The sequence below is a fragment of the Bombina bombina genome, chromosome 1 (assembly GCF_027579735.1).
Source record: "Bombina bombina isolate aBomBom1 chromosome 1, aBomBom1.pri, whole genome shotgun sequence".
Classification (NCBI taxonomy): Eukaryota; Metazoa; Chordata; class Amphibia; order Anura; family Bombinatoridae; genus Bombina; species Bombina bombina.
Genome location: NC_069499.1, coordinates 1,107,727,302 through 1,107,740,496, shown reverse-complemented (window position 1 = coordinate 1,107,740,496; position 13,195 = coordinate 1,107,727,302).

Below are 13,195 nucleotides of genomic sequence, written 5' to 3'. Positions count from 1 at the left end.
TACCCCGCATGCCCGATGTCTTGGGGTCACACTTGACTCAGATCTTTCCTTCACTCCAAACAGTCCTTGGCTAAAGCCTGCCGCTTCCACCTTAAAAACATATCTAAAATTAGACATTTCCTTACACAAGATACAACTAAGATTTTTATCCACTCTCTCATCCTTTCCTGCCTCGACTACTGCAACTCCATCCTCTCTGGTCTACCTAGCTGCTGCATAGCTCCTTTACAATCCATTATGAATGCCTCTGCTAGGCTCATCTTCCTTACTCGTCGCTCTTCATCTGCTGCACCTCTCTGCCAATACCTTCACTGGCTTCCTCTTGCCTCTAGGATTAAACACAAAATCCTCACTCTGACATACAAAGCTCTCAACTGCACTGCTCCCCCTACATTTCAGAACTTGTCTCCAGATACTCCCTCTTGTCCCCTTCGATCAGCTCAGGATCTCCTCCTCTCTTCCTCTCTTGTTACTTCCTCACATTCCCATTTACAGGACTTCTCCAGACTGGCCCCCATCTTGTGGAACTCCCTGCCTCACTCTACAAGACTCTCCCCTAGTTTAAACAACTTTAAGCGCTCCCTAAAAACTACTATTCAGGGATGCTTACAACCAACACTAATCTTTCCTAACTCCATTGCTTTCCCCTTGAACCCATTAGAATGCAAGCCTATGAGCCCAGCTGTTTGCAGATCGCCTTCATAAGAGCCGACTGCAACAGTGAAACTCTCGGCAGGGCCTTCTACCCACTTGATCCCTACAAAAGCTATCCTGTATACCGACTATGTTTACAGCGCTGCGGAATCTGTTGACGCTCTACAAATACCTGATAATAATAATAATAAAGTAAGGAGGAGGTTTGTATTTGTATGCATTATTTATATACAGACAGATCAGATGAGATCACCGGACAGTGTGGACACTAATAGTGGGCAGACATGTAGGTATGTGATATAGAATGCATAATGCCCCTTTATGGCATCATGATATATAGATCTCATATGGCACATGATCCTGTACAGCATATTAATGTGATCTACATTCTTATTAATTTCCCATGAAGCATTATTTTTTGCAAGTTTGAGAATTTGTATGGGCTGGGCTGGAGGGGGCAGGGCTGGGCCGGTGTATACAATTTTCCAGGGCCGGTCTGATTTCCCAGTCCGGCCCTGCTTGATGCTGTGTACTGAGAGCGGCTTTGATTATTGCTTTAGACACATTGTACTGTGTTAAATCCGGACACCCCGACAGTGCTACTTTGTTTTTAAACTGTATCTATCTGAATCATAAAAGAAATTGGTTTAATACCACTTTAATGTTATTACACTGTGTTAAATATGTTGAAGGCTGCAAGCTATAAAAAAGCTGTCTACCTGTTATACATCAGTTCCCTTTGCCCTTGTATTATCCATGTGTCCACTGCGTTATTACATTAAAGGGACAGTCCAGTCAACAATAAACTTTCATAATTCAGATAGGGCATGTAATTTTAAACAACTTTCCAATTTACTTTTATCATAAAATTTGCTTTGTTCACTTGTTATTCTTAGTTGAAAGCTAAACCTAGGTAGGCTCATACGCTGATTTCAAAGCCCTTGAAGGACGCCTTTTATCTGAATGCATTTGACAGTTGTTCACAGCTAGAGGGTGTTAGTTCATGTGTATAGATAACATTGTGCTCATGCTCTTGGAGTTACTTATGAAAGGGCACTGATTCGCTATAATGAAAGTCTGTCAAAAGAACTGAAATAAGGCAGCAGTCTTCAGAGGCTTAGATACAAGGTAATCACAGAGGTAAAAAGTATATTAATATAAACCTGTTGGTTATGCAGAACTGGGGAATGGGTAATAAAGAATCTATCTTTTTAAACAATAAAAATTCTGGAGTAGGGGGGCATGTCCGGGTTGCTACCGGACATGCAAAACTAGGAGCCCCATAGACCATCCTGATAATCCACCGATTATCACAAGATGAGTGACCATACATTGCTATAAACTTTAAGGGGATCTTTCTATGTACAGCTTGATACCGATATTGGTAGCCTCACCTAGTGGAGTGCCCTAGTCTGGCCCGTTAGAGATATCGGCGGCGGCCACACATAGATTTCTCTAATTGCCCCCCCCCGGTTATCCTGGTTAGACAGTCGTAGTTAGACTGCCACAACTTTTCAAAACTTGAACCATTATGCTATTATAATATTTGGGAAACATTATTCTGTGATCTAGCTGGTAAGCTGAAATATTGCTAACAGCAATAAAATGGTAGCGTTGGACACATGGGAACAGCGTGTGCAGTCTCTTCTGGACCTACACTTTCAGAAACTGAAACAGAGCTTAAAAAGAGTATTGTACCCATTAATCCAGGACCAGACACTACATAAGGACTCTACTAACTTGGTCACTCAAAGGATTGATGGCGGATCGTATACTGGTGATCAGACAATCAAGGGTGAATCTTCTACCCACAATGCAGAGAGATCGCAGACATCACCTGCTCGGTATCAATCTGCTTGTGAAGAGCCTTCAAACGTCCCCCAGCTGCAGTCTGCCTCAACTCACTACATACGCGACAAGAGGACTTAGACTTTACAGATCTGATAGGGGTCTCAAGTGATGGGATTTCGCCGTTTCCATGTCACAGTATTTTTGAGTACCAGATGTTGCAGATTGTTGGTGTTCCTGGTTGGAAGCAATTGAGGACATTCCTACAAGGCACACACAGGAACTATTCCCAAGAGAAGGAGGATTAAGACCTCTAACACTTTGCTAAGTGACTTAATTCTAGTGTGGGGGTAACCTGTTAGATTACTTTTGCGTTCATGTAAGATTCCACTGAACAGTTAATTTGGCCACTTGTCTAGACAAGCATTAGATAGGAAAATGGTTCCTGTTTTACACCGTTCTATTTGCTGTAGAGTTGCATTTTATTCTGCATTTTTGATCACCTATATATATCCGTTTTTACTTTGTGGTTCTTACTAGCGGTCCTTTGAGCTCTGCTGTTCTATCTTTATCTATAATAGATATTAGCTTGCCCTCAGTAACAAACTTGCACTACTAACCTGCTGAGTCATCTACAATTCTTTTTATCATAGGCCTTTCATCCCACACTAACAAACTCCCACAGCAGGATTGTCAGGGTGCCAGGAATCAGACTGAGACGAGAAGTGCAAAAATAATCACACCTTTATTAATAATAAAAAAATAATAAAAAGTCCACAAGTCAAATAACAAGCCAGGAGTCAAAACCAGAGCTGGTAGTCAGGCGAGCCGAGTCAGGAGCCAAAGCGAATAGTCAGACGAGCTGGAATCAGGAACAAGGAAAACAGCAGAGTCAGGAACAAGCCAGGGATCAGGAACCAGGAAGGACGTCAGACAGTCAGGTAATACACAGGAACTCTCACAAACAGGTCTGAGACACCGCAAAGGCAAAGCATACTGAACAGAGGCCCTTTAAATAATAAGTGATGATATCACAATTCTGAGACTGCATCCTGTCTCACACAGATGATGCACACCAGTCTGGCCATAAAAGGAAGAGCAGGAAATGAGCAGCATCCCCCACAATGCACCATAGTCAGCAAGAGAGGTGAGTAAAATGGCTGCCAGCAGCACATGGCAAACAAAACAGGGAAAAAACCCTGACAAGGATAACCTCTGGTTTTGTATTGTAAGAAATTTGGAGCTATATTTACTCCTCTTAGTTAATATATATAATATTTCTGCAGTATATTTGTGATATAATTTAGCAATTTTACATACTCCTTCACTACTTACAAAAGTAATACCTAGGTATAGTTATGAGCATAGGCTCTAGAAGGTAACTAAGTTATGACAGGCGTAGTGAGTGGAGGCTGGAGTACTAGCATACTAGTATAAAAGTTAAAGTCAGTAGATATTCTAGAGTTTGGATAGGCTAATCCTATAATATAAAAGGCCAAGTGTGTTTGTCCGAAGCTGTCATGCGCAGTAGAGACTGCATGAGGACAAACACACCTGGCCTTCAACAAACTGACCTGGGTTGGCTGCTGGCACCTAATCCATGAAGGGGGCGGAGCTGACTGGCCATGAAGGGGTGGGGCGCATAGTGAAGGGGCGGAGCTGGGTATGAAGGGGCGGGGTCTGAGTGTGACGGGGCCGGGCTAGGCGGGAGCTGCCGTGCCTGTCTGAGTGTCTGCATGAGAGAGAGAGCAGCACAAGAGGGGAGATAAAGAGCAAAAGAGGGGGAGCTATAGAGCAAAAGAGGGGGAGAGAGAACAAAAGAGAGGGGTGAGAGAGATCAAAAGAGAGGGGGGGAGAGAGAAATAAAAAGAAAGGGGGGAGAGAGCAAAAAAGAGGGGAGAGAGAGAGAGCAAAAGAGAGAGGGAGAGAGAGAGCAAAAGATAGGGGGAGAGAGAGCAAAAGAGAGGAGGGAGAGAGAGCAAGAGAGGGGAGAGAGTGCAAAAGAGAGGAGAGAGCGCAAAAGAGAGGAGAGAGAGACCAAAAGAGAGGGGGGGAGAGACCAAAAGAGAGGGGGGGAGAGAGAGCAAGAAAAAGAGAGGGTGAGTGAGAGAGAGCGGGCAAAAGAGAAGGTGAGAGAGAGCAGGCAAAAGAGAAGGGGGAGAGAGAGAGCAAAAGAGAGGAGAGAAAGCACAAAAGAGAGGGGGGAGAGAGTAAAAGAGAGGGGGAGAGAGAGCAAAAGAGAGGCGAAGAAAGAGCAAAAGAGAGGGGGGAGAGAGAGCAAAAGAGAGGGGGTATATAGAGCAAAAGAGAGGGGGGAGAGAGAGCAAAAGAGAGGGGGGAGAGAGAGCAAAAGAGAGGGGGGAGAGAGAGCAAAAGAGACGGGGAGAGAGAGCAAAAGAGAGGGGGGAGAGAGAGCAAAAGATAGGGGGAGATAGAGAGCAAAAGATAGGGGGGAGATAGAGAGCAAAAGATAGGGGGGAGATAGAGAGCAAAAGAGAAGGGGGGGAGAGAGAGCAAAACAAATGGGAGAGAGCAAAAGAGAGGGGGGAGAGAGAGCAAAACAAATGGGAGAGAGCAAAAGAGAGGGGGAGAGCAAAAGAGAGGGGAGAGAGCAAAAGAAAGGGGGAGAGAGAGTGCAAAAGAGAGGGGGGTGAGCGCAAAATAGAGGGGGAAGAGAGAGAGCAAGAGAGGGTTGAGAGAGAGCAACAGAGAGGGGGGAGAGAGAGAGAGCAAGAGAGGGTGGAGAGAGCAAAAGAGAGGGGGAGAGAGAGAGCAAAATAGAGGGGGAGAGAGAGAGCAAAAGAGAGGGGGAGAGAGAGAGCAAGAGAAAGGGGGAGAGAGAGTGCAAAAGAGAGGGGGGAGTGAGCGCAAAATAGAGGGGGAAGAGAGAGAGAGCAAGAGAGGGTTGAGAGAGAGAGCAAAAGAGAGGGGGAGAGAGAGCAAGAGAGGGTGGAGAGAGCAAAAGAGGGTGGAGAGAGCAAAAGAGAGGGGGAGAGAGAGCAAAATAGAGGGGGAGAGAGAGAGCAGAAGAGAGGGGAGAGAGAGAGAGAGAGAACAAAAGAGAGGGGGGAGAGAGAGGGTGGAGAGAGAGCAAAAGAGAGGGGTGAGAGAGAGCGTAAAAGAGAGGGGAGAGAGCACAAAAGAGAGGGGGAGAGAGAGCAAAAGAGAGGGGGGAGAGAGAGAGCAAAAGAGAGGGGGAAAGAGAGAGCAAAATAGAGGGGGGGGAGAGCAAGGGGTGGGACCGCTGTGCTGCAAAAAATGGCCCGTGTACACAGGCTTTAGGACTAGTATTGTTATAATTTATTACTACATACTTTACTCTTAGATAGAGTTCATACTTGCCCCGTTTAAAATATATTTTACTTAAAGGGATAGTCAACACCAGAATTTTTGTTGTTTTAAAAGATAGATAATCCCTTAATTACTAATTCCCCAGTTTTGCATAACCAACACTGTTATATTAATATACTTTTACCTCTGTGATTACCTTGTATCTAAGCCTCTTCAGACTGCCACCTTATTTCAGTTCTTTTGACAGACTTGCATTTTAGCCAACCAGTGCTCACTCCTCAGTAAATTCATGTGCATGAGCTCAATGTTATCTATATGAAACACAGGAACTAACGCCCTCTAGTGTTGAAAAACTGTCAAAATGCATTTAGATTAGAGGCGGCCTTCAAGGTCTAAGAAATTAGCATATGAACCTCCTAGGTTTAGCTTTAAACTAAGAATACCAATAGAACAAAGCAAAATTGGTGATAAAAGTAAATTGTAAAGTTGTTTAAAATGACATGCCCTATTTGAATCATGGAAGTTTTTTTGGGGCTTGACTGTTCTTTTAACAGGAGATTGATATTAAAGGATTCCAAAACTTTTACTTTTTCGTTGTCTAAATTTAATCAAAATCATATCTATAAACCCTCATTAGCCAAACTTACCCACTTAGAATGGAAAACGAGTGTTAGAAGATGAATAAAATAATATATTACATTTTAAAAAAACGCCATCAAAGCCAAACCCCGTTTCTGCTGACGTCAATGCAAAAACTATTATCCAATCACAGCGCGATTTCTTGCATCTCATTATTGCTTGTATTCATCACCCAGCGCATGCGCAATACTATATGTCCATTAGCGCATGCGCATATTACCACTTAGATGCCAGACTTACCCATAACAAGTTACTTGCGACACGCATGCGCTTTTCAAAATTAGATCGATTGAATAGGTACTCCTATTCATACTGTGTACGGCTTGATTACAAGCTAATCCTAAACAAACTATGAGAGGAACATAATTGTCTTGAATTATAAATAATTATAAAGAACAGCAGGATTTGTAATTGTATGCTCAATATTCAGGGGGAAAAAGATTTTGTATATACCCACGCTCGCTATAAACCTCCTGTTGTCACTGGGGGTATTATATACTGAACATGTAGACAATATAAAAGCTAGGTGCTTTTTGAATTCACGAATAAATTAGGTTAGGCAAACAGTGATAAAATGCTCACAACAACCCTTTAATAAATACAAATATTGGCTGTTCTACAGTAACTGGATAAAAAAGGAGGTAGTTGCCAACAGGTGTCTAGGTTTCGCTATAATATACTGCTGTCTATAACCCATAGCACTATAGTGTTGGATGCTATATGTGTGGTATCGTTATCAGCGGCACCACTGACGTCTGAACTTGCAAAGCAAATAAGAAAAGAAGAGGTTTTGGAAATTACAACCTCTGCTAAGTATTGCGGTAGGCTATTTCTTGCTTGTGTAAGTACCGACTGAAAATGGAATCAGTTGATTACCGTGCTGCTAATGGGACTATACATCTCCCCATATATAAAGATATATGCTTATTAGCGGGGCAAAATATATATAGAGAATAATCGGGGGATCCTCCTGAGTACTTAGTCTGATTTAGCTATCATTTTACAAGGGGAGATGTATAGTCCCATTAGCAGCACAGTAATCAACAGATTCCATTTTCAGTCGGTACTTACACAAGCAAGAAATAGCCTACCGCAATACTTATCAGAGGTTGTAATCTCCACAACCTCTTCTTTTCTTATTTGCTTTGCAAGTTCAGACGTCAGTGGTGCCGCTGATACCACACATATAGCATCCAACACTAATAGTAACTAAATCCTTGAGTAATTAAATAAACTACTTAGATCCTTAAGAAATGCATTTTAAAATATTAGAGGTTTCATTCATCATTATTCTCCTAATGAAATATTTATGTATTTAAATGCTCGTTAAAATAAGGGTTATTCTCGCAGCGCAGCGTAACGATCTTACATTGTCTATTCCTGGGTAACATCTGTTTGGAAATATCGATTCAGACGGTCTGCGGTGTAAATGGAAGGTGACATATGTAATGACGTTTCTAGATGATTGCATATGCGCATTACTCACAAAGTCGGACATCTTGATAACTCAGGTTATCGTAGACGATTCGTGAAAGAAAAATAAGATTAAATTGGTGGGTTTGGAAATCAATAAAATTTTGGAGCTGCATAACTAATGTACGGTAAAAATATGACACGCAAAACTAATTACAAATATGATTAAAATATATCTATTGAAATGTTTAAGTTACATTTTTTTCATCGTTTAGTGTCCCTTTAAGGCTGTCTGCGGCCAGGACAGCTGGTTGCCTATAGTATACACTAGAACTGGTAAGTATATAATAATGGTATAGAGCAACGGCTTTTCAGTGAGCAGCGCTTAGGGGAGACCTGGATTCTTCCCAGCCTAGCCGGATACAGAGTCAGCTTATCTATCAGCTATAACACAAGTAAAGGCAAGTGGTTGAAAGTGTGTGTTTTTTTACGGTACATCTTGGTACAGACGGCATTTGCTGCATAATTTGGGAGAAGCCTGGTTCTTTTTCTCATCAGCTGTTTGCCGAGTGAACGTACACACCCCCTTTCGAACAAAAGGGTGACATCTGGGAAACTCCTCTCCTGTGACGTCAGACGCCAACATACAGGCTTTGTGTGAGCGGTGCACCCGCTACGAGTTTGCTGAATACCTAAGCTAAGTTGCCTGTTTGTAGAGGATAATTATCTCCGACACCCTGTCACATTTGGAACTTGTGTTACGTATTTTATAATACGGACTATCCTTGCTAGTACTGGATGGTGCTTGCATCGTTTAGATTTATAGGCTCTGAAGTTTATTATCTCTATGCCTGTATATGTTCACCATTTGCTTTGCATCTTTATATGAAGTATATCTTTCTATCTTGTGTTTCACAGTGTTACAATTTGTACGCTTGTTGAGCTGTATATACATATGATATATCCTGTGATGTTAGTTACTTTAGATAGAGATTAGCATATGTATGCATAGGCAGTTAACTCCTTATTTCTCTTTAACCTTGATTTGTCTCTTTTAAACCTAGGTTACTATTGTCTGACTTGGCCAAACTCAGTAACTCACTGAATGTGTATGGGATCAATAAATTGGAATATATTTTTTTTAAAAAGGACGTTCTGTGTGCTCTTTTGAATCCCTTGCTTTTTCAAATTATCAATATATAATTTGAATTTTTCTCTCTTTACAAATTGTATTATAATTCTCTTTCAAGGGTAGCATCAGATTTGGACATAGACAGCAATATTATCTACTCTCTCATACTTTCTTTACTTATAGTTTAGGAGAATAAGTCTTTATACAGTATCAGACTTGTTAAGTGTCTGACAGACTAGTTTCCCTCTAATTAAGATATTTCTGGATTTTGGGGCCCACAGTGAATTATATTTATGTATGTAGTTGCAAAGTAGTTTCATGTACTAAGCTTTAGACTTAAACAATATTGGCAATCCTGTTCTATACTGATTAAGAGAACCACTCACACAGGCACTAATTTTTAGTGACTTTTTTTTTTTTATTGGTCATTTTATCAGAACAGAAATGCAAAAAGATTATAAGATACATATGGCCACTTTTAGTAGAAAAACATAACATAACTAAACAATGGAATACATGCTTGTTGCTAAGTAGAAGATTCTGAAGTATGGTGCTTAATGATTTTCGCTGAATTGTCCTCTGTCAGGGGAGAGGGTCCCTCTTGAGTCTTTTCACAACCCGGGGGTATGATATTTCGTGGTCGCAAAGTATTTTTTCCTGTTGGTGGTGTCAGTAGTGGTTATATTGTTCCATGGTGGACATTGAGATTGGGGTTATAGGGGAGAAAGGGGGTGATTTCTTTCATATGGTGGGGGGAAAGGGAAGAGGGTAGAAGGGGAGAGATGTGGCTGCAGTGGGTGTCTGTTTCTCTTATTGTTTGAGCTATGTAGAAGGAAACAGGCAGCTATTTATGTTGCTCTGAGTAGGGTTTATTGTAGTGTTGTCGTTCTCTTGTGTTTTAAGTGCATTTTCCCAAAGGATTTTGGCTTCTTCTTGGTTTTGTCTAAGGTATCCATATTTCTCTAGACTTATCAGCTCTGAGACTCTTTCTCTCCACATATTAAGGGACTGTATTGTGGCTGTTTTCCAGTGTCAGGCTATTAGTGATTTAGCCGTGTTTATACCAATCTGTAATAGTATTTTCAGTAAGGCATTTAGGAGGGCTATAGTTGGCGGTATCACTCATTTTTTTACAGAAGGCTTGTATGAGTTTTTAACAACTTTTTATTACCTCATAAATAAAATAAATTTATATCCCATTTTATCGCACACTGCATTTGTGGACAAGCCCCTTCCCTTGTTGCATTAAAGGGACACTCAAGTTAAATAAAATGTTCATGATTCAGACACAGCATGTAATTTTAAACAACTTTCCAATTTACTTCCATTAAAAAAATGTGCACAGTCTTTTATATTTACAATTTTTGAGTCACCAGATCCTACTGAGCATGTGCAAGAATTCACAGACTATACGTATATGCATTTGTGATTGGCTGATTGCTATCACATGGTACAGGGGGAGTGGAAATATACATAACTTTGAAATTTGTTATAAAAAAATCTACTACTCATTTGAAATTAAGAGTAAATGCTATTGCATTGTCTTGTTATCTTGCATTTGTTGATTATGCAAATCTAATGTGTTGACTGGTCCTTTAAAGGGATATGAAACCCACATTTTTTTCTATCATGAGTTAAACAGAGCATGCAGTTTTAAGCAACTTACTAATTTACTCCTATTATCATTTGTTCTTTTGTTATGCTTTGCTGAATGAGAAGCAATGCACTACTGGTTGCTGACTGAACACATGGGTGAGCCAATGACAATCGGCTTATATATGCAGCCACCAATCAGCAGCCAGAACCTATGTTCTTTGCTGCTCCTGAGCTTTCCTAGATAAACCTTTCAGCAAAGAATAACAAGAGAAGGAAGCAACTTAAATATTAGAAGTAAATTGGAAAGTTGTTTAAAATTGTATTCTCTATCTGAACCATAAAAGAAATGTCCTGTCCCTTTAACCAGCCTGTTAGATAAACACTCAGATTCCCACAATATTATCCCTAGATCATAATCTAAAATATATCTTATTTATAATATAATTTGCTAAATTTTTCCTAAAAAAAACTATTTTATCCTTATTCTAGGCATAATATTATCTAATAGCAACTTTTTTATATTACTTAGTTGCCAGAGGTCCAAGAGTGACTGCCTATATCATTAGCTTTCCTCCCCTGAGATAATTCTACTAGCCTGGGATGAGAGGCTCTATAAAGTTTTGGAGGAAAACATATATTTTGTAAAAAATTAGGTTTCATTACCATATTCTCACTAACATAATTGAATTTAGAGTATTTGGATCTTTGGATATTCCATGCTAATATGTGTAGAACATTTATATTTGTCATAAGAGTGTAAATGATATGCCATTAAAGGGATAGTAAACCCCAACATTTTATTTTATGATTCAGATAGAACATCCAATTTTAAACAACTTTCCAATTTAATACTATTATCAAATTTTCTTCATTCTCTTGTTATCCATTGCATCACAAGAGACAAATGAGTGCAGGCACCAATTAGCAGCAGCTCCCACTAGTGCAGAGCTTTCCAAACTTTTCATGTTGGTGACACACTTTTTAGACCTACATCATTTTGCGACACAGTAATTCAGTTGTACTAGCAAACAGGAGGTTAAACTAACTTGTTTTAAGAGATACGGACACATATATTATATAATAATGAAATGTATTTACAAGTAACAGTATGTATGTGCAAGAATAAAAAAAAAAAAGGTGTAATAACACCAATAGCTACTTACTATTTTAATAGGATGTATGAGGTTGATGGGATGAACAGTTTCTGAATATTTGGTGGAATATTAGATAAAGATACTCGCATTTCATTATCAAGCATTTTTAAGCTTCCACTTCCTATCCATATATCAAGAGCAGGAGCAGCAATGCACTACTGGGAGCTAGCTGTAAAAAAAACACTGACTTCAGACTTTAGCTCAGCGTTTAAACTGCTGCCCACAAAACTCTGCGAGTCCGACTGACTACTGCCCACGCTGCAAACACACTGCTGTCCCACTCACTGACTACACATGCAGTCACGAGCCGATTGAGGAGACTACACGTGCAGTTAGGAGCCAATGTGCCGCCAATGGGAATAGTTTCAGTTCCCGCTAAGCTGCGCCAATAGGTTAAGATGATCTGTGACCCACTGGGTATCAATCACGTGTCAACCATGTGATATGCGTAGCAGGCAGGCGGAAACAGAATTTTTTTTAAAAATTAGTGCTGAAGCAGGGACACACCTACACACTGCCGCCGACACACTAATGTGTCACGACACACAGTTTGGAAAACTCTGCACTAGTGTATGATATGTGTGTATTCAATTTTTAACAAGGGATACTAATAGAACAAAGCACATTTGAAAATAGAAGTGAATTTAAAAGTGTCTTAAAATGACATGCTCTATCTGAATCATGCAAGTTTAATTCTAATTTTCCTATCCATTTAACCACTTCTGTTAAATGTTTGATTACTGTTGTAATTGTTAAAAACCTCAATAAAAAAAATAATTATGGAGTAGACTGTCCCTTTAATATACCCTACTTCAGTATTTCTCAACTCCCGTCCCCAAGTACCCCTAACAGACCAGACGTTTATGATATCTTAATTAAAGGACAGGTGAAATATTTAGATGATTAGTAACCATGGTTACTAACCTGCTCTCACCTATCAGCTGATTGTTTCCCCTGTGCTCTAATAAAGACATCATGAAAATCTGGCCTGTTAGGGGTACATGAGACACACTGCCCTAGTCCTTTATCCCATCATGTTTCTAATTAGCTTAATCCTACTGGCATGGCTTTCTGTCACGTTTTTGTCCTCCTGTTTTCCTTCAGGCTCTGGACTTGTCATATCAGTCCAAAAAGACAAAGTTCACTGCTTGTGAAAGGAGCACAGCTCAGATTATAGATTTAAACAGCTGTTAGCTTTAAATACTCCGTTCAGAGTCCACGCAGTGAAATATCAACCCAGGGTTACGCTGTAAATTGTAAGCAGCAACAAACTGTAACAAGGTTAGTAATGTTTTAACATAGTGTCATGCATCAGTAGCATGTTCCTATTCGCCTTAAAGGGACATTGTACACTTGATTTTTCTTTCCACAAATGTTTTGTAGATTATCCAATTATATAGCCCCTCTAGGGTGTTTTGTAAAAATATATAGTTTTGCTTATTTTTTTAATTACATTGTGCTGATTTTCAGACTGCTAACCAAGCCCCAAAGTTGCATACTAATGTCTACAGACTCCTGTTTGTGTAAT